Raw genomic sequence first — 23,516 nt, forward strand, 5'->3', positions numbered from 1 at the left:
AATTAGATTAGACCCCCATAAGCCTTAAGGTAATGTAGGTTACAGAAAAACAGAGATCAATTGAAAGACTTAGTAACGTAAGAGCACGTCATAGTCTATGCATGTTACGTGGATGTTAATATGTAGAGGGAATCCAAATCCTTACTGCAGCAGGCAACGGAAATACAAGAAATGTTACATAGAAATAATTTATCACATAGTTATATCGATTGGTATCAATATTATAGTTATGACAATGATTTTATTCTCATCCACAAAGCCATAACTAAATGCTATATAATATATGTAACTCAACAGTCCTGCAATACGTATCGCTGTTTAACCTGTTCTTCTTGCTTTAAAATGCTATAGTAAGCAAAACACAACTTCCATAAGCATAATGAAGTGTATTGTGCTTGGGCACATCTTTTGCGGGACCTTGGACATGGTCCAGTTTTCAAAGCCACTGGCATGTGGGAGGGATATCATAGGAGAATGAATTGAATCCAATGTTACTATCTATACTTAATCCTTTAACTTTTACGTTATTCCCATCTGTTTTGGTGTTTGATATATAATTTACCTACATTTTATACTAATCTTGCCAAATGCTTACTAGGATCCTGCATAAATACTACAGACTGACCTGGTACCTGTAACAAAATGTTTTGTTATATTCAGAGATGTTCAGTACAGAGTCAAAATAGGCTTGTAGTCTTTGTGAGCAGGTTAGTAAAGCTGTGCACCTGCAGGATGTGTGTGCCCAATGGACTTACCCCAGACCCAACTGCTCAGTCAGCCTTGGTGACAATAGCACATGTGCCCTCTTTTGTTCTCTTATACCCTCATCTTCCTACCTTATTAGGAACATGTCATCTTTCTAAGTCTATTGTGGGATGCCCCCCCCCCCTTCCATAAATCTATTGTCCAACCCAGCTCCATTCACCTATTGACCATTGTTTCTGCATTTAGGTTGTGGGTGTGTGCCTAAGTGTACGTCTGTGTAACACAACTCCTGAATGACACAGAGCAGATTGTGTGGAGCTGACAGTGACACAGAAAAGAAGGTTTGCCATGTAAGGACAGGCTGGTACCTCTTAAAACTTCACACCCTTAGCCCTCCTCTTCATTCCTTGACCCTACTGCCCTTTCCAAGAGCTGGATTTAGGATCCACTTGTGTGCATTCCTGAGGCCAGGACAATGGACAGAGTGAGAATGAGGAGCTATTTCAGGAAATAAGGGCGGCCTTGAGCTGTCTACATGGACTCCTCACTCAGAACAATGTTCTGTCTTCGCAACCTTTTGTTTCAGAAAGTTATTTAAAGATGCAGCTGTACAATACTCATTGTGTTATCTTTTGTGTTCCTGTTCCATAGGGGCTAAAAGTTGTATCTAGTCTTTTACAGAGAGATTGCCTCTCCAATCTTTTCTTTTCTTGATATAATATATTCCTTTAATATCTCATAAATTTAAACATTATAATACATTTATTTATGTTTTGTTTACTACATAAAGAACACTAACATAGGTAAATGCTGATAGTATGCTGTATGATATTTCAAAGAAGAAGAGATTCCAGCACCAATAAAACATCTATGTATCCAGGATTTTGGAGAGCTAGAATATCCCCTGTACTGTTTTGTCTGATGTATATTTATTGCTCATACAGTGCCAACATGTTGCGGGGCACTGTACAAACATAGTCATTACTTATATCAGTCCCTGTACCCAATGGATCAGATCATCTAATAAAACACACAACGTTGTTCCATCTTCATTAGAAGCCTCTAAGCCATTGGGAAGTAAACCTCCCGAGACAACCATAGAAAATTGCATTAAAAAGTGGTCTTCTAGGGGGGTGGTCTTCTCTCAGGATATGGTCAGTATGCATTATATATGATGGAACTGAAAGTTCTTTCCATGAAATCAGATTTGGGGGTGGTCTTTTCTAAACGATGGCCTTTTGCAGGGCCTGACTGGGACCAAAAATATGCCCGGGCATTTTAGACTAAGCAGTCCAAATTTTAAGTTGGGGCCCGATGTTGGGTCCATCACTAATCACCTTGGTTAAAGTGACTCTCCAGCTGTTCCAAGGCAACAACTCCCGTCATGCCTGGAGAGCCTCAGGCATTATGGGAGTTGTAGTTTTGTAACAGCTGGAGAGCCACAGATTGGGGTACAGATTCACCCATCAGTACTGTAGAACTCGTGCAAAGTGACTACAGCAGTGATAAGACACAATGAGGCAGAAAACACTTGATATTAGTGACTACCAGTTTACGTCTTCTCTGTAGTACTCATCTTTATCTTGTCTAGGCACCAGGACTTCTTCCAGTTACATCTACATCATTGGCTCTATATGTAGACAATAATCATTTTAACCCTGCCACACACTGCGTCCCTGAATATAACCCTCCTACCCACTATGCCCTGAAAATTATACTACTACCCCTGTACTGTCCTCCTCCAGACCCCTCTGTTTGCTCAAATCCTAAGTCCTCCTCCAGACCCCTCTGTTTCCTCGAACCCTAAGTCCTCCTTCAGACCCCTATGCCCACTTAGACACATGTCCTCCTCCTTTTCCAGACCACTATGCCCCCCCAGACCCCTCTTACCATACAGACGCGTCTGTCTTCCTCCTTCAGACTCCTATTCCCCCCAGACCCCTGTGTCATCTTCCTCCCGACCCCTATGCCCCCCAGACCCCTCTGTCCTCCTCCACCAGACCCCTAGCCTCCTAGACCCCTCTGTCCTCCTCCAACCCCCTAGTCCCCCCTCTCAGACCCCTCTGTCCTCTTCCTACAGACCCCTATGCCCCATCCCAGGCCCCTTTGTTCTCCTCCAGAACTTTATGCCCTTCCTCAGACCCCTATGCGCCCCTGAAATTTCTATGCTCCCGACCCCTCCAGATTTCTATGCCCCCCCCACTCAGACCCCTCCAGATTTCAATGCTCCCCCCACTCAGACCCCTCCAGATTTCAATTCCCCCTCTAGATTTCTATGCACCCTCCAGATTTTATACCACCCCAAGACCAACCCAGATTTTTATGCCCACCCTGACCAATCCAGATTTTAATGCCCCCCCCCCCCCCGACACCTCCAGATTTCTATGCCCCTCAGACCACTCCAGATTTCTATGTCCCGTCCTCCCCATCCCAGACTCTATGACAGTAGCACACAGGCAGGCAGTAGTCTGCAGCCTGCAGATTGCCAGCAACTGCCTTGTTTTTCCACTTCGCAGCTGAGCTCTCTCATGGCTGACGTGAGGGGCTTGTTTGGGGAGACGTGCCCACACTTAAAGCGGCGGTGGCCAGCCTCAGCTCTTAAAACGGCAACCCCCTAGATTTCTATGCCCCCCCTCAAACCACTCCAGCTTTCTATGCACCCCCTTGAAACAAATCTAGATTTCTATGCACCCTCCAGATTTTATGCCCCCCCAGACCAATCCAGATTTTTATGCCCCCTCAGACACCTCCAGATTTCTATGCCCCTCAGACCACTCCAGATTTCTATGTCCCATTCCCCCATCCCAGACCCCTATCACCCCAGTACACAGGCAGGCAGTAGGCTACAGCCTGCAGATTACCAGAGACTGCCTTGTTCTTCCGCTCCGCAGCTCAGCTACCTCAAGGCCGACGTGAGGGTCTTGTTTGAGGAGACGTGCCTATGCGGAACGGCCTTAAAGTGGCGGCGGCCAGCCTCAGCTCTTAAAACGGTGACACCCGGCCACTTCTTATACAACGGAGACCGCCGGCCACAGCACAGAAGGTTCATGGCAGACGCATGGGTGGGCTGGCCCATGGATGGCAAATGCCCAGTGTGCCCGATGGCCAGTCTGTCTCTGGTCTTTTAGAGAGATTTCACTGTATCATGGTCTCTAGCTGAGAATTGCTTTATTACAACTTGGTCCATTTGGTTCTGTCTACCCTTCCTTGTGTTTATATACAGTCACAATTTTGAATTTGTTTGTCAGTGGTCACCAAACTGGTAAAATAATTATTTGTAAAATCAATGCTGTGGTGGAAGTAAAACTACATAATTTATACAATATATACAAATATAGTTAATATGCTTCATGTACATGGTTAGCTCAGTACAAATGGACTCCTTCAAGCCTTGAAAACAGGTGACATTGTTTGGTATAGAGAAATAAGTAAGCACACATCTGCTCAAACTCTCCAATTTAAAGATCACTGAGACGTTGAAATATCTTGTTTTTCAGTAATATACAGTACACTGAGTGTTTGTGCCCTTGAGGCTGAAAAAAGCCATCATTGTTTGCCATGGTAGTTGTACAAAGCTCTGCATTTTGCTCCATAAGAAACAAAGACCCCCATTTTATAGCATTACAGAAATCTGTGTGGTTATGTCATTCCCATTAAGACAAAATAGACTCTATGTATAAGTAAGACTTATTGTATTTTTTAAAGAAATATTAATTAAAATGTATAGAAATCCATTCCATACCCACACAACTATTGTTAGTGACTTCAAACCAAAGGCGGATATCTGCTGGCCAGACAAATGTGTAAACTACAACCCTGCAGGGAACTGTCTATCATTAAATAATCCCTCCATTTTTCTTAAAGAAAGATAGGATCTTTGTTGTGACACTGGTCTAAGTGTGTTACTAACCTACTGTAAATTAGCCTGTGCTCAACCATTATGTTAAGCAGGCAGTAAATGTAACTTCTTATTTCTTTTGCAATAGATTGAATATTAAACCCTCCAATATTTTACATGCTGGTCTTAAAGGGAGTCTGTCAGCAGTTTTCAGTTAAGAAAACTTCTGACAGCTTTATACAGATGTGGGGGAGTAAATTCTGTTGTCCATAGTCCTAGTCCCTGAATCTGATATAAGGGAATCTCAAAGATTTAAAAAAAAAAAAAAGTGAGAGAGAAAAAGAATATTGTTAGTAAAATTTGGACGATTTTTCAGGGGAGAGCTCCCAAAATGTGTGTTCTCACATAACATTTTAAATATGCTTTTTAGTTTTTTTCAAAAAAGGCATGTGGGAATGTGGGAACACAGGCTAAGTGTTACCCTTCCCGCTCCTGACTGTAAACTTCAGCTTCACATGACGGCTCACGTACAGAAGACACAGCCAAGAGAGGGAGCGGTAAAATCTCTGTCCTTTACAGTGAGCAGCTAACTATACAGTGAGCAGCTATCTATGTAGATGACTGCTTACTGAATGGCTTGCAAGTGGTTAATTAGCAATGCTGTGCATCACTGCTTGACTCTTCCTGCTTTGCCCAAGCTGCACCTCGCATTACTAAAGGTGAAGAAAGTCCAGGCTCCTGTATGTATACTGTATGGCCGGCGTACCTAAAAATTCTCATTTCTGAAATTTGGGGATTTTGTTTTTTTTAGTGGATGAGCTTTTATCTCATTTTACAATTTTTTTTTTATTTTACACTTTTTAAATCCCCACTTTTTAAATTCCCATAGGGGACTTTTACATACAGTCATTAGATTGCATTCAACGTTCAATACTATGCTATTGCATAGCATTAAACAGTGAGATCGGTGTTACACTGATACAGCCTGGCTCTCCCAGGCTGTATCACTGCAGCTTTGATCTAGCAGACAGAGGCAGGTAAGGGGACCCTCCATCATTAACAGTGATGTACTGGCTACTGTTAGTAGCCACCCCTCACCTCCTATGAAGTGAATGCAGCTCCTGTGCTTGCTTTATAGTCACTTAAACCTCCAGGGTGTATATTTACACCCTGATGCATTAAATCCCAGAGAGCAGCATGGGCAGCGGTACATTTCTGCCCCTTGTTGTCTATGGGTTAATAAATTATGTCAACATAAAGTAGACATTTTGGAAATGTGAACCAATAACTAATTTATGTGGCATGACTATCTTTTGAACAAATGAAATTAGGAAAATATAATTTTTTCCACTCTTTCATGAAATTTATCACTTTCAAAGTACAATGTGTCACGAAAAAAACTATCTATTGGATATATAAATGTATTACAAAGCTATTAAAACATTAATTTGTCAGATTTGGAAAAAATAGGGCTCTGACGCAGAGGCAAAAACTGTCTAGGACGGCCAGGGGTTAAACTGCATTCAAAAAACTTCCTGCCCTATACCTGGTTAAATTGAAGAAAGTGGTAAAAGGCAATTAGCTGTGTTACCTTCTATATCTGCCAAAAAACTTCTATATCAAAAAACTTCCTGCCCTATACCTGGTTAAATTGAAGAAAGTGGTAAAAGGCAATTAGCTGTGTTACCTTCTATATCTGCCAAAAAACTTCTATATCAAAAAACTTCCTGCCCTATACCTGGTTAAATTGAAGAAAGTGGTAAAAGACAATTAGCTGTGTTACCTTCTATATCTGCCAAATAGATCTAAATTTGTGGTCTACAACCACATTGATAGACTGAACCAATCCCTGCAAAAACATTATTTTCATTACATTAGTAACATACTGAAAGCATATATAATATATTTTTGATAATTGGGGATACTGGCACTTCCACCTAATAGGAAAATGGGAGTCCTTGCAGCCATGTTCAGCACTCCAGAGAGAAGGATAAGACGGGTCTGAACATACACTCAGCCAACTCTTCACTTAGTTTTCTACTCCTACAGTGTCAATTTTATCAGACACTAGCTGTGTACACGGCGCTGCCCGGTTTTTCCTACCTAATCCTTGTGGGAGAGGAAAATCAACAAAGGAGGAAGCTTTTGTCCTCATATCCCTTCCTTAAATACTGACCCCATATCCCCTCCTCATATCCCAACCCCAAATCCCCTCCTTATATTCCGACCTCATATACTTTCCTCATATTTTGTATTCATATCCTGTCCCCATATCCTGTTCCCATATCCTGTCCCCATTTCAAGTCCCCATATCCCGTTCCCATATAACGACCACATATCCCGACTCCATGTCCCATCCCCATATCCCGACCTCATATCCCGTCCTCATAGCTAATCCTCATTTCTAATCCTCATATGCTGTCCTCAGGTGGAGCTGCGTTGTGGTAAAGATATTGTAAGCTGAAAATAAAAGGGGTGTAGCTTAAAAGGTGGGTGTGTCTTTGTGTGATGGGGTGTGGCTTACCAGCCGGACTGACACATTCACCAGGAGATGCAGAGTGGAGCTTGTGGAGTAAGGCACCAGAAGTCCTATGTACTTGCATGGGACTTGAAACAAAAACCCCATCCTTCACATATCAGGGCAAGTTAGGGGTTAAATTAACTATCCTATATTTTAAGTGGACATATAAGTAATAAGTGACCAAGTATAATTGAAATATCTCCAGCTGTTTGGAAGTTATGCAGTAACATATATTTCCCATAGACTTGTATGGGACTTTAAATAAAAACCCCGACCCTGGTAAATGGGGGTGGGTAAGGGTTAAATGACCTATCCTATGTTTGTTGTTGACATAGAAGTAACGTGTGCCAAGTTTCATGTTAATATCTTTAGCTGTTTGGACGTGATGCTGGAACATACACACACAATGGGGGAGATTTATCAAAGCTGTCTATGTCCCGCATCAGTATAGACCAACCTACAGAGGGTTAGGCCGGTCTATTGTGCACCTAATTTATCAAAAGGCGCACGGCTCTTGATACATTCTGTGCACAGACTTCGGGATCTATGCTTTACACTGTATTTAAACCTGCTCCAGTATGGTCTGACATTTCAGCGTACTTTCAGCCGATGCGACTTGTCGATTTGATAAATTCAGCACCAATGCATTTCTCCGTCTAAAATAGACTAGAATGCATCATGTTCTAAAAATCCTCTAAAGCAAAAGTCGAGAAAAAGTCGCATATATATATATATATATTTTTTTTTTTTTGGTACAACTTGTGGATATGAAATAAAAAAAGTCAGGTGGGATTTTCATTTATCAGGAGCAATATCTGTAAATCTAATATGCTTTTTTATCCCTAGCCTGATGAGCTGATGCACAACATAACACAGAAGTACGGCTAAAGTGTCATGGGCCATGGTACAAAAGTTCAGCTTGGTCCCCACCCCCCACTACATGCAATATTCATTGCAGGTTTAGCAGCATATTTCACTCTTATTCACTCTCCTATTCCGCTGAACTCCTGATCTTCTTGAGACGAGCACTTGGTGCAGGACCTGCCCAGTCGTCCAGTCAATGGCCAAGACGAGACAACATTGGATAACTCCTTTAAAAGGGATTCATAACATTTTGTTCTCATTTTGATTGACTTCTAGCCAAAACCCTCTATATATCTGAAGTGGCCGTGGGACATATCAATGGTTTGAACAAATTAAGCATTTTGCCAAAATAAGGGCAGAAAAAATAAACAGATTTGACCACATTTTATGAGTTTAGCCTAATTCTGCAATTTAACTTATGCCTTTTTTGTGTCAGTTCAGTAAATTTTGGCAAAAAAAAATTTGTAGGAAAACTGCGTCATTCTGCTGTTTGTCATTTGTCACATAAATCAAAGTTATGGTTTTGAATAGGGAGAGATATATCAACCATACCCAGTGGATCAAGGAGAAGCTGTTTGGGACCACCCAGATGACTTTTTGTCTCTTGCCAGCTTGTTTTTAATCTCTGATTTCTCTGAAATGCCACGGAAGGTGCCAAATGGGAGCTGTGAGGGACCAGCTAGGTAAGGATAGTTTTTGTTTTCAATTTTTTTTGTTGTGCCCCAAAGAAGATATGAATTCTAAGCAAAACACTGGATAACCCCTTTATGGCAAACAGCATAAAAAATATATTCTAGACATGTGGCACATTTTCAAATCTGAATCATAATTGGCAGTAATAAGGAAGAATGTGAGCAAAAATCATGATACTAATAAACATACCTTTGAACAGAATCCCCCAACCTTGCTTAAAGGGGTACTCCCACCCTAGACATCTTATCCCCTATCCAAAGTATAGGGGCTAAGATGTCTGATCGCGGGGGTTCCGCCGCTGGGGACCCCCGTAGTATTGCATGCGGCACCCACCTGTTTTTTCTCTGGAAGCGCTGGAGGGTCTGAGTCGCGACTACGGGGAAGGAAGTCCGTGACGTCAGAACTGCACCCCGTGTGACGTCACGCCCGTCCACTCAATGCAAGTCTATGGGAGGGGGCGTGATGCCCCCTCCCATAGAATTGCATTGAGGGGACGGGCGTGACATCACACAGGGGCAGAGTCCTGATGTCACGCAGAGTCCGGACTTCCGTTCCCGTAGTCGCGACTCAGTCCCTCCAGCGCTTCCTGAGAAAAAACAGGTGGGTGCCGCATGCAATACTACGGGGGTCCCCAGTGGTGGAACCCCCGCGAACAGACATCTTAGCCCCTATCCTTTGGATAGGGGATAAGATGTCTAGGGTGGGAGTACCCCTTTAAGAGACACTTCAAATATGAAACTAGTTACCAAGGTTGTGACCATGACATGGTTTTCTCGAAGAGGAAGCTTTTCACAGAAGTTTTAATATAAACTATATGGTTTTAATCTAAATGGCGAGTTACAGTAGTAACTGGTTGGGATGGGATGCGCTGTTGTGTTAGAGGTACTCTGCTGTTCTAGCACTGAAGAAATGGAAACCCAGGATCACAGATCATCAGCAGCCACCATGATGGAAGAGAAAAGTGGAGACAAACCTAATGAATTGTGATTTAACCCCTTAAGGACCAAGGACATACAGGTACGTCCTTGGTCCTGCTCCCGTGATATAACGCGGGGTTACACAGTAACCCCGCATCATATCACGGCGGGCCCGGTGTCATAGTGAAGCCATGCGCTATTAACCCTTTAGCTGCGCGCTCAGAGCTGAGCCACGCGGCTAAAAGCGAAAGTAAAAAGTGCCGGTTAACTCAGTGGGCTGTTCGGGATAGCCGCGGCGAAATTGCGGCATCCTGAACAGCTTACAGGACAGCGGGAGGGTCCCTACCTGCCTCCTCGCTGTCCGATCGCCGAATGACTGCTCAGTGCCTGAGATCCAGGCATGAGCAGTCAAGCGGCAGAATCATCGATCACTGGTTTCCTATGAGAAACCAGTGATCAATGATGAAGATCAGTGTGTGCAGTGTTCTAGGTCCCTATGGGACCTATAACACTGCAAAAAAAAAGTGAAAAAAAAAAGTGAATGAATATCATTTAACCCCTCCCTTATTAAAAGTTTGAATCACCCCCCTTTTCCCATAAAAAAAAACACAGTGTAAATAAAAATAAACATATATGGTATCACCTCGTGCGGAAATGTCCGAATTATAAAAATATATCGTTAAATAAACCGCTCGGTCAATGGTGTACGCGCAAAAAAATTCCAAAGTCCAAAATAGTGCATTTTGGTCACTTTTTATATCATTTAAAAATGAATAAAAAGCAATCAATAAGTCCTATCAATGCAAAAATGGTACTGTTAAAAACTTCAGATCACGGCGCAAAAAATGAGCCCTCATACTGCCCAATACATGGAAAAATAAAAAAGTTATAGGGGTCAGAAGATGACAATTTTAAACGTATTAATTTTCCTGCATGTAGTTATGATTTTTTCCAGAAGTATGACAAAATCAAACCTATATAAGTAGGGTATCATTTTAATCGTATGGACCTACAGAATAAAGATAAGGTGTCATTTTTACCAAAAAATGTACTACGTAGAAACGGAAGCCCCCAAAAGTTACAAAACGGCGTTTTTTTTTTCAATTTTGTCACACAATGATTTTTTTTTCCATTTCACTGTAGATTTTATGGCAAAATGACTGATGTCATTACAAAGTAGAATTGGTGGCGCAAAAAATAAGCAATCATATGGATTTTTAGGTGCAAAATTGAAAGAGTTATGATTTTTTAAAGGCAAGGAGCAAAAAACGAAAATGCAAAAACGAAAAAAAAACCTGGTCCTTAAGGGGTTAAACTGAATAGGAATAAATCTTAGTGCCTTTGTATTTTTTATTAATAAGAAAAAAGGTCCCAGCATAAAGGTATTTCTATATCTTGTTAAGTTATCCTTTATAGATTCAGTGATGTGGATGTCCAACAACTTACACTTCTGTCCCTGTTATTTGTTGATTCTCCATGTGGTAATGTAGAGATTTTAGGAAGTAAAAGGAATGCCAAGTAATGAATTAGGGCCCAGTGACTTGTTAAAGCCAGGAGACCTATTGAAAGAGCAGAAAGTAAACAATAGATAACTCACTTGACCACCACATGATGGAGGATAGATTGTGAGGCGAGCAGAGCTAGGATATACAACATGTTTAGAGCCAGGACTATCGGATATGGCTTTTTGCCAACACAGAAGACTACAAGGTCATTATCACCTAAAGTCATTTCTGCTTGGAAACTAAGTTTGCACTTCTAAGCCAGTGGATTTCCTTTTCTCAATACATTAAGGAAATTATATTATACAAAGGACATTACATAGAAATACAACACTCATCTTTAACATATGTTAGCCCTGGTTGCAATTGCTACTAATCTCACTTCCAAACCATAGGTGTTTAGAGATCAAAGGAATACAAATAGCTAGGGGTGTGGGTCTCAAGGGCAACATTTTGCCGAAACTTATCAACACAGAATAAAGTCACCCTTTATTCTTTAAAACTAAGCCTGTTTACAAACCAGACAGTGCAAAATGGGATAAGGCAGGATATAATAGGATCAGTGGGGTTTAGGAAGCTTTATTTAAGCAGAATTACATCTTGAATGTCGGGATGTATCCAGATTACAGAGTAATTGGGCATTTCCACAGGTCATAATCTAAATGTGGTATTTATAAATGGCCATGTGCCAATAACACTGTGTCATGACTTGGCTACATTTATGAGACATCATAAGAAGTAGATGTTATTCTCTTTGCACAGTAGTTTATGCACAGTAGTTTATGGAAAAAATAGGGAGATCCTCTGCGATTTTCTCTACCATTCACTTCAATGAGTCCAGCTGCAATCTGCAAGTCTCCCACTATGGTGGATTTTTCGTGGGCCCATTGAAGTGAATGGTAGTGGATAACCCACTGCAAGTTATGAACATGTGAACGTACCCTCAAGGGGTTTTACAGGATTTTTTTTAAAAATTGCCTGTGAGCTTGGATCAATGTAAAATAGAAAGAAAAAAGTTTAAGAATGCCTAAATTCTGTGCCTTTTCAGCACCTTCATTGCTCCAGTGTTCCCTGTAGGGGCTGCAGCAGTCATGTCTTGTATGTCGTTCATGTCATGATTCAGCCAATCACTGGTCTCATCAGGCAATGCCTGTATGTATGGATAAGGCTTTTGGTTTGCTAGGGTGTAACATAAATGATGTCCATGATGTCCTCTCTGTAGACCCTGCAGGGAAAAATGAAGCAGCAGCTGATCTGAAGCATTGGGGAATTTTACGCTTTTCCAGCTCGCAGGCAATTTTCTAAAAAATCTTGGAAAGCCCCTTTAATGAGCAAGACTACATAATCTGAAGAGGCTACAAGTATGAAATAACCAGCAGTTTCGTATTCTCCCTCAGTGTGTTTATTTCAGTGAAGAGAGGGGAAAAAGCCACTGCTCGTTTTGTATTCATTTTACATCTGCCATTGGGGAAGATTTGTCGGCCACACATCTCCCCCTGTAATAGGAGATAGGTGACCCACAAATTATGTTTTTTAAAACTGCTTAAGGGTAAAATCACACGTACAGTATTTGATGTGCAGGATTTGAAGCTGTGTTCAGTCATTTAGTTTACATTGAAATCTGAAGCTACAACATCAAACCCCCTTTCCCTTCTGCATACCTCCGGTGAGTGATTGACCCTGTCAATCACTCACAAGAGACCAGAACTTCCTCTGTGCTCCGATGCATAAGTGACGTCATTAGATGTCAAATTGCAGAGGAAGAACAAAGAAGAAACCTGAAAGGAGTTGACAGGGAAGAAGAAAGGAGAGCCACAGGAGGTAAGTATGTCGGTTGGTTGGTCAGGCAGGACGGGGGAGGTGGGATGTTTACATCTGCCGCCTAACCCAATTGTGGGGGGAACATCTGCTGCCTAACCAATTGTGGGGGAACATCTGCTGCCTAACCTAATTTTGGGTTAACATCTGCCGCCTAACCTAATTGTGGGGGAACATCTGCTGCCTAACCTAATTGTGGGGGAAAATCTGCCACCTAACCTAATTGCGGGGGAATATCTGCCAGTCTAAGGTGCCGCTGGTTTTCACCAGAGCCCGCCGCAAAGCGGGATGGACTTGCTGCTGCAGGCAGCACTCAGGTCGCTACCCCTGGCACGGCTCGACCACACAGGCGGCTGAGGAGATGCGAGGCACAGGAGGGATGGGGAACATCTGCTGACTGACCAATGTGGGGGACTTCTGCTGCCTAACTAATGTGGGGGACTTCTGCTGCCTAGCAAATTTTGGGGAACATCTGCTGCCTAACCAATGTGGGGGACTTCTGCTGCCTAACTAATGTGGGGGACTTCTGCTGCCTAGCTTATGTGGGGGAACATCTGCTGCCTGGCCAATGTGGGGGACTTCTGCTGCCTAACAAATGCGGGGACTTCTACGGCTTAGCTAATGTGGGGGACTTCTGCTGCCTAGCTAATGTGGGTGACTTCTACAGCCTAATTAATGTGGGGGACTTCTGCGGCCTAGCTAATGTGAAGGACTATCTACCACGCTTCTGCCTAGTTACTATGGGCACTAACTACAAAGCTAATAGGGGGGTTTTCATGCAGAGGACAGCTATCTGGGGGATTTACCTACAGGGGAAGGAATCCTACCTACCTCGGGGACATGACCTACATGGGTCCACCACCTTCTGGGGCATTACCTTCATGGGGTACTACCTACCTGGGGGACACCACCTACCTGGCGGCATTATGTACCCAGGGCCACCATCAGGGGGGTACAACCCATACACCTGTATGGGGCCAGGAGCTTCAGGAGGCCTGGACGTCCCTGGACCTTTTTTTTTTTTTTGACTGCGACTGTCACTCACTGACCGCTGCATGCCCGCAAGGACTATGACCGGGCCTCATAGTCCGGTGGGCCCGCACATTTCTATTAAATTACCTATTTCTAGGGCATGGGCCCCTTAAGAATCATGACAGGCCAGGGACTGATAGGAGTAGAGATGTCACGTGCCCCGCGCAGGCACGCACGTCTACTCCTATCACCTGACCTGTCCCTGACTACGTCCCCCTGCGCTCTCCAGCATCCTCCCTGTGCAGTGACAGGAGCAGCAGTAGCCTCACGCGGTTGCACCGATCCCCGGCAGGGTAGGTGAACTTGCGTGGTGGGGTGTTATGGGGTGATAAGAGGTGCAGGGAAGGGGGGGTTATGGAGGTGATGAGAGGTGCAGGGGGGGTTATGGAGTTGATGAGAGGTGCAGGGGGGCTGATGAGAGGTGCAGGGGGGTTATGGGGGTGATAAGAGTTGCAGGGGGGGTTATGGAGATGATGAGAGGTGTAGGGGGGTTATGGGGGTGATAAGAGGTGCAGGGGGGTGATGAGAGGTGCAGGGGGGTTATGGGGGTGATAAGAGGTGTGGGGGGTTATGGAGGTGATGAGAGGTGCAGGGGGGGTGATGAGAGGTGCAGGGGGGTTATGGGGGTGATAAGAGGTGCAGGGGGGGTTATGGGTGTGATGAGAGGTGATGAGAGGTGCAGGGGGTTATGGGGGTGATAAGAGGTGCAGGGGAGGTTATGGAGGTGATGAGAGGTTTGGTGTGGGTTTTGGGGGTGATGAGGAGTGATGAGGACACAGAGGATAAGAGGGGGTGTATATGTAAATATGATGTGTATGCATGTATGGCAGCATTCTTACGTTATGCGCTCCGGCCACACACGCTGGCCGTGAGCGTATGGTCCCCTCACCTTCTGCTGCCGACGGGGCTGGGACTCGCATTGTGGGACACGCCCGCATGCGAGACCCAGTCCGTCACTCTCCGGGTGTTTCTCCTGCCTCTGCCTCTCTGCTCCGGCGCGTGCGTCCCCATCCCCTAGGGCGCGCACGCCAGAGCTTTAAGATTTAAAGGGCCAGTACGCTCATTAGTGTAATCCACCTGTGGCTCATTTATAAATTCCTCCACCCCCCTCAGTTCCACATCCACCGGGGTTCCTGTCTTCAGAAACGTGAGTGTTACAAGTATTATATTCAGGGTACAGTGTGTGGCAGGATTATATTCTGGGTACAGTGTGTGGCAGTATTATATTCAAGGTACAGTGTGTGGCAGGATTATATTTAGTAGGTCAAACGGTGACTCTGGCCGGCTCATTTTTGACCCGTATCCGGTTTTGTGACCGGACCTAAAACCGTAGTATACTACGGTTTTAGGTCCGGTCAGGAAACCGCATACAGGTAAAAAATGAGCCAACCGGAGTCACCGTTTGACTCCGGTCGACTCTGGTCCAGCTGGGGTACAGGAGAGCCCAGTTTGCCCCGCCCCCAGCCGGATCCGGCACCCGTAACGTAAAAACGAGGTGTGAATGCAGCCTAAGGCCCATGATTTAGGGAAGTGTGAAAACATGTCAAGTCCTCTCCCATATCACTACTGGCTGTATACTGATGGGCTCAGTACAATCCGATACTCATATGATGAAAATTCACTCTGGTTTCTGACTGATCTAAACTTCAAAAAGATTTATTGACACTAAAATATATGATGTTACTGTAGGCGAAAGCTTGGGATCTAATGATCACCAGTCAGTGTGGTGTAATATAAGAACAGTGAAGGAGTAACACCACACAAAAGTTTTTGATTTTAGAAAAAAAGACTTTTCAAAAATGAGATTTGTCATAAATGAGTCCCTATCAGACTGGAACGGATTACATGGAGTCTAGGTCAAATGGGGCTACTTAACCCCTTAAGGACTCGGGGTTTTTCCGTTTTTGCACTTTCGTTTTTTCCTCCTTACCTTTTAAAAATCATAACCCTTTCAATTTTCCACCTAAAAATCCATATTATGGCTTATTTTTTGCGTTGCCAATTCTACTTTGCAGTGACATTAGTCATTTTACCCAAAAATGCACGGCGAAACGGAAAAAAAAATCACTGTGCGACAAAATTGAAGAAAAAACGCCATTTTATAACGTTTGGGGGCTTCCGTTTCTACGCAGTGCATATTTCGGTAAAAATGACACCTTATCATTATTCTGTAGGTCCATATGGTTAAAATGATACCCTACTTATATAGGTTTGATTTTGTCGCACTTCTGCAAAAAATCATAACTACATGCAGGAAAATTTATATGTTTAAAAAATGTCATCTTCTGACCCCTATAACTTTTTTATTTTTCCCCGTACAGGGCGGTATGAGGACTAATTTTTTGCGCCATGATCTGAAGTTTTTATCGGTATGATGTTTGTTTTGATCGGACTTTTTGATCACTTTTTATTCATTTTTTTAATGGTATAAAAAGTGACCAAAAATGCGCTCTTTTGGACTTTGGAATTTTTTTGCGCGTACGCCATTGACCGTGCGGTTTAATTAATGATATATTTTTATAGTTTGGACATTTCCGCGGCGATACCACATATGTTTATTTTTATTTTTTTTACACTGTTTTATTTTTTTTATGGGAAAAGGGGGGTGATTTAAACTTTTATTAGGGAAGGGGTTAAATGACCTTTATTAACACTTTTTTTTAAACTTTTTTTGCAGTGTTATAGGTCCCATAGGGACCTATAACACTGCACACACTGATCTTCTGCATCTTAATACACGCGTGTTATCAGTGTTATCGGCGCTTGACTGCTCCTGCCTGGATCTCAGGCACGGAGCAGTCATTCGCCGATCGGACACCGAGGAGGCAGGTAAGGGCCCTCCCGGTGTCCTGCAAGCTGTTCGGGACGCCGCGATTCCACCGTGGCGGTCCCGAACAGCCCGACTGAGCAGCCGGGTCACTTTCACTTTCACTTTAGAAGCGGCGGTCAGCTTTGACCGCCGCTTCTAAAGGGTTAATACTGCACATCGCCGCGATCGGCGATGTGTGGTATTAGCCGCGGGTCCCGGCCGTTGATGAGCGCCGGGACCGACGTGATATGATGCGGGATCACGGCGCGATCCCGCTTCATATCGCGGGAGCCGGCGCAGGACGTAAATATACGTCCTGCGTCGTTAAGGGGTTAAAAGATGCATTATTGAAGGCAACAGAAAATTGCATTAGCCTTGTCAGTAAAAGCAGAAAAAGGAAGTGACCACTGTGGTACTCAGTAGAAGTGACCAAAATCATATAAAACAAAAAGCTAGCATTTAGTAATTATAAAAATGAAGATAGGGAAATCTACAAGATTAGACAGAAAGAGGCCAATCAAGCTATAAGAACTTCTAAAGTGCAGGCAGAGGAAAACAAGCTCAGTTATATAGATATATAAATGAAAAAAGGAAATTAAAACAAGGAATAACTAAATTAAAAACAAAGGAAAGAAGGTATGTAGAAGAGAATAAAGGGCTAGCGGACTGCCTTGAATGAATACTTCTGTTCAGTTTTTTCAGAAGGAAAAGGACCTCAATTAGGGAGGAAGACTAAAGAATCGTTTGATGCATGTGTCTTTACAGAGGAAGAGGTTCTATGTTTGCTGTCTAAAGTGAAGACAAATAAGTCACAAGGGCCTGATGGGATACACCCAAAATTATTAAAAGAGCTTAGCGGTGAACTAGCAAAACTGTTAACAGATTTATTTAACCAATCACTGGTAACAGGAGTCGTCCCGGAAGATTGGAAATTAGCAAATGTCATGCTCATTCACAAGAAAGGTAGTAGGGAGGAATCAAGCAACTATAGACCAGTAAGTCTGACATCAATAGTGGGGAAATGAATGGAAACCCTACTAAAGGATAGGATTGTGGAACATCTAAAATCCCATGGATTGCAAGATGAAAAACAACATGGGTTTACTTCAGGGAGATCATGTCACACAAATCTTATAGATTTTTTTGACTGGGTGACTAAAATAATAGATGGCGGAGGGGCCGTAGACATCGCATATCTAGATTTTAGTGAGGCTTTTGGCACTGTCCCACATAGATGACTTATCAATAGTGTTGCTCGCGAATATTCACAATTCGAATATTATTCGCGAATATTGCATATTCGCGAATTCGCGAATTTTGCGAATATAGCGCTATATATTCGTAATTACGAATATTCGTTTTTTTGTTTTTTTTTTCTTCACAGTACACATCACAGTGATCAGCCCTCTCTGCTTCCAGCTTGTGTGGTGTAAAGAAGGCTCTAATACTACTGTGAGACTGGCGTGCGAAAATTTGCATATGCGAAAATTAGCATATGCTACTTTTCGCATATGCGAATATCTGCATATGTTAATTTTGTATATGTCAATATTCACATATGTTAATTTTCGCATACGCGAATATTCGCATATGCGAACATAAAACGAGAATATAACGAATATGCGAATATTAGCGAATATATGACGAATATTCGTCCATATATTCGCGAATATTCGCGAATTCGAATATGGCCTATGCCGCTCAACACTACTTATCAATAAACTACAGTCATTGAGCTTGGACTCCCATATTTTTGAGTGGATTAGGCAGTGACTGAGTGACAGACAACAGAGGGTTGTAGTCAATGGAGAATATTCAGAGCGAGGTCTTGTTACCAGTGGGGACCTCAAGGATCGGTACTGGGACCAATACTGTTTAATATCTTCATTAGTGATATTGCAAGAACTCTCGATGGTAAGGTATGTTTTTTGCTGATGACACAAAGGTATGTAACAGGGTTGATGTTCGTGAGGGATCCGCCAAATGGAAAAGGATTTAGGCAAACTAGAAGAATGGTCAGAACTCTGGCAACTGAAATTTAATGTGGATGAGTGCAAGATAATGCACCTGGGGCGTAAAAACCCTTGGGCTGAATATAAAATATTTGACACAGTCCTGACCTCAGTATCTGAGGAGAGGGATTTAGGAGTAATTATTTCAGATGACTTAAAGGTAGGAAGGCAATGTAATAGAGCAGCAGGAAATGCTAGCAGAATGCTTGGATGTATAGGGAGAGGTATAAGCAGTAGAAAGAGAGAAGTGCTCATGCCGCTGTACAGAATACTGGTGAGACCTCACTTGGATTATTGTGTACAGTACTGGAGGCCGCATCTCCAAAAGGATATAGATACTCTAGAGAGAGTTCAGAGAAGAGCTACTAAACTAGTAGATGGATTGTAGGATAAAACTTACCAGGAAAGGTTAAAGGACATTAACATGTATAGCTTGGAAGAATGAAGAGACAGAGGTGATATGATAGAGACTTTTAAATAAATAAAGGGAATCAACACGGTAAAGGAGGAGAGCATATTTACAAGAAGAAAAACTACCACAAGAGGACATAGTTTTAAATTAGAGGGGCAAAGGTTTCTGCAGTAATATGAGGAAGTATTACTTTACTGAGAGAGTAGTGGATGCATGGAATACCCTTCCTGCAGAAGTGGTCGCTGCAAATACAGTGAAGGAGTTAAAGTATGCATGGGATAAGCATAAGGCTATCCTTCATATAAGATAGGGCCAGGGACTATTGATAGGATTCAGATTATTGGGCAGACTAGATGGGCCAAATAGTTCTTATCTGCCGACACATTCTATGTTTCTAAAATGCCAGTCTAAATGTGTCAATATTCCAGTTCAGCATCTGCCAAGTCATTTCACCTCAAATTTTTTATTTAGAAATACATTTTGGTGGAGGACGTCTTTTTATGAAAGTTGGATCAGCACTACAGCTGGGAATATATGTGACATTTGACCACTGCCCATTAGTTTAATCTCATTCACTTTTAGTCTTCTTTTCCAGATATTCTCACTATGAAACAACTAAGCCCTGTCATAAATCATTGGCTGCTCCAGCTCTTGATGTCTTTGCTTCTTCTCACTAAATATATTTCTCCTTACCCTGGTGTCCTAAACTGCAAATTCTAATATACAGAGTTTTACCTATTTAAGCTGCAGGTTTAAAAATATTGTAAAGTATATCTAGTAATATAGAGTAACAAAAGGGCACGCAGACTAGCATACCCTGTGAGGTACATGTCATCTACAGACATTTCACACATGCTGGATTAGCACTCCCTTGGCATTTAATATCTGACATCTCTAACATGCCAGGGGGCCTATGTTTCCCCTCACTATCTCTCAGAGCCAATAATCAGTATCCCAGGGGAGGAATAAAGTGGCGTGAAGGGGCCATGTCCTCCTTTATGCCCCGGCCTTCAGACATCTATAAGCCCCATAAGGGCATTGCAGTTAAGGAGAGTGAAGATGGAACAATTGGATTACATACGTGAGTATATTAGGTGCAAAAGAAAAAGTATAAAGTAGTAGAAAGTGGTGCGTGCTGGGTGTTTTCTAGTGTGATTTACAGCTTAGGTTTTAGAATTTGTTAGATAACAGAACACACCTTCAGCTACACACAAAAAAAATGAAGGACATATAGAAAGATTATGATTATACCTGATATTAAGGTAGATACAGTGATCCCTCTCCTTACAATGGCCTCAACATGGACCATTGTAACTTGAAACCAGACTCAACATGCTATGGAACCTGCGAAACGTGTCAATGGCTGGAAGAACCGACCAATCAGAATGATATTTCACTGGTAAAACCTGTGTATTCCTAAAGTGCATGCACTGACTGGTGTCTGGTAGCGCCCCCTACAGTACAGGGAGGTATTACATGTTCTGTACTCTTTACCTGTATTACTGAAGTGTACGTACTGACTGGTGTCTGGTAGCGCCCCCTACAGTACAGGGAGGTATTACAAGTTCTGTACTCTTTACCTGTATTACTGAAGTGCATGCACTGACTGGTGTCTGGCAGCGCCCCCTACAGTACAGGGAGGTATTACATGTTCTGTACTCTTTACCTGTGCCAGGGTTAGCTGCTCCTTTGGACACCAGGTAAGGGCGGCTCCATTTTACTTTGTTTAGGACATTGCGTGTTCTGTACAGGACCCTGAAGAAACTCCTGTCCTCTACATAGACCAGTGTTTCCCAAAGAGGTTGCCTCCAGCTCAGGGGTCAAGTCCAGGGAAAAAAATTGAGGGAACTCACCGAAGATTTCCACCCAAGGGTTGGTCCTGCAGGACTCCTGCTAATGGGAACAGTGTTCCTGCTGTGGAAAAAGTGCAGGAACTAAGTTCCTACGCGTTCCTGCAGGACTTGAGCCCTGCTCCAGCTGTTACAAAACTACAACTCCCAGCATGCCTGGACAGCCTTCGGTAATGTTTTGCAACATCTGGAGGTGCTCTGGTTGGGAAACACTGAAATAGACAGTGATTTACAGCTCCCAGCAGATCTTTCTTACTTTTATATGTAAGGATTTGCTTTATCTATATTAGTTATCTACTTATTTTTCTTTAATCCTCACTTTTTCCTATTTTTGGATGACATTTTGGGGCTTCAGAACCAATTACCAGGTTTCCATAGAGTTCTGGTCTCAACATACGATGGTTTCAACATACAATGGTCGTCCTGGAACCTATTGTAACTTGAGGGACTATATTAAGGACGGACTTCTAAAAGTTTTAACCCTTTGCATGTCCATATAAAAAGATAAAACATATTTAAGGGGCCCAAGTCTACAACAGTCTACAGAATAGGGCATTAAATGAGTATTAATTATTATTTATGGAAAAACAAAAATAGGCAACCCAAGAGTTTTTGGATTTTGTTAACCACTCCAGCTCCCAGAATACCATGCTATAGTCTGCCAACAACCAGAGATAACCAATGTGCCATTTAGGATTATCAGATGTACTATTTCACAATGTCAGTATGTCTTGTGATTTTTGTTTGTCTCACATAGGCAACAAATGTGATATGGTACGAGCAGGTGGAAAGACAGTTTTGTTAAGCCTCTGAGACACATTGTTGTCCCATTGAGGTATGACAGCTCCTTACATATAGGGCACAGCAGTGTAATAGGATCATACTTGTGCCCCCCCCCCTCCTCTTCACATTTCTGTGATTGAATAATCTGATCTTTATTTCTCCAGCTGGAAACCAGAAAATGCTGCCAGAGCCTCCCTCTCTCCATTGCCTACCTAGATCTTGATCTCGCAGGCTTGTAGAACGCAAAAGAGGTAGGTGAATGCACATGTACTGATGCTTTCTAGTATGCAGGGCTATAGCTCTTATGTTTTTATTGGTTGCTCACAATTTTAGGACAAACTTTTAACATTTCTTCTTGCAAGCCTCGTGTTCCGCATTACTGATGCCATTCTGTTAGCTGCATAGACAAGTTCTTGCTTTAAATTGTAGTTTATTTCTGTATTTGCTCAGATTTGTAAGTATGCAGGCGAAATCTGTCATATATACCTGAATGGAATTTGTAAAACTTCCTACCCTTCATACCCTGCAGGTGTCATAAACAGGTTTCTGCTGCATTCATTTTCTGCAATGAATCTGCCATGTGTTAACATACACTGCTCAAAAAAATAAAGGGAACACTAAAATAACAACACATTCTAGATCAGGAGTAGGCAAACTTTTGGTAGCGATGTGCCCAAACCTTTTTTTTTTAAGTCGCTTGGTGTGCTTGCGATGTGGGTGTGGCTTATTCTGGGTATGGTTTATTGGGGTGGGGCTCGTGGGGGTGGGGTTTGCCAAAAAGTTGGGTTTATTTTCCGAATTTTAGCTATATATTGTCCTTGCTGTAATGACCGTACAAGAAGGACAATAGAGAGGGAGGGGATCGCCCACATCAGTCATTAAAGGGGTACTCCGGTGGAAAACTTTTTTTTTAATGAACTGGTGCCAGAAAGTTAAACAGATTTGTAAATTACTTCTATTAAAAAATCTCAATCCATACAGTACTTTTAGGCAGCTGTATGCTACAGAGGAAATTTCTTTTTCGTCTTGTCCACAGTGCTCTCTGCTGACACCTCTGTCCGTGTCATGAACTGTCCAGAGCAGCACAGGTTTGCTATGGGGATTTTCTCCTGCTCTGGACAGTTCCTGATATGGGTATCAGGTGTCAGCAGAGAGCACTGTGGACAAGACAAAAAAGAAATTCAAAAATAAATTAATTTCCTCTGTAGCATACAGCTGCTAATAAGTACTGGAAGGGTAAAGATTTTTTTATAGAAGTAATTTACAAATCTGGCAATGTAGAAGAAATTATGGCACTCACCTGAAAATGGACTTGCATGGATGGGTCTCCCGGCGTCCTTGCCCGCTCTTACCTGGCTGAACGCTGAACGCTGCTATGTACATGCACTTTGGTTGACATGCACGAAATAAAAGTCATCCATGCAAGTCCATTTTCAGGTGAGTGCCATCATTTCTTCTACATTGCCATGTTGTAAGAATTCTCCTATTTTCTGCAAAATTGAGCACCACCCTTAGGACTATATCCACACTTGCACCTTAATTACGGACTTACATTCACTCCCTGTACAGCAGTGCCGGATAGTGTTTCTATTTGGATAATTTACAAATCTGTTTAACTTTTTGGCACCAGTTGATTTAAAAAAAAATGTTTTCCACCGGAGTACCCTTTAAAGTTTTGGTTCAGCATGGATAACCATTTTAATAGAGATCCCAGAATAAGATCCCACGATAATACAGGCCACAGAATCAGACTTGCCCAT

General features: G+C 42.6%; 1 protein-coding gene across 3 annotated transcripts in view; it reads right to left on the minus strand.

Moving 5' to 3' along the window:
- LOC130276726 (myosin-6) overlaps positions 1–23,516 on the minus strand; it is a 51,892-nt gene that overhangs the window by 24,586 nt on the left and 3,790 nt on the right. Inside the window, exon 1 of one of the 3 annotated variants that reach the window (XM_056526479.1) lies at positions 1,074–1,256. The exons of 1 other annotated variant lie outside the window; for it this stretch is intronic. The gene's annotated coding sequence lies outside the window, so the exon portion shown is untranslated. Of the gene's footprint in view, positions 1–755; positions 774–1,073; positions 1,257–23,516 lie in introns of those variants that run through there. One more of the 3 variants, XM_056526490.1, reaches the window with a different exon arrangement.

The sequence above is a fragment of the Hyla sarda genome, chromosome 1, assembly GCF_029499605.1.
Source record: "Hyla sarda isolate aHylSar1 chromosome 1, aHylSar1.hap1, whole genome shotgun sequence".
Taxonomy (NCBI): domain Eukaryota; kingdom Metazoa; phylum Chordata; class Amphibia; order Anura; family Hylidae; genus Hyla; species Hyla sarda.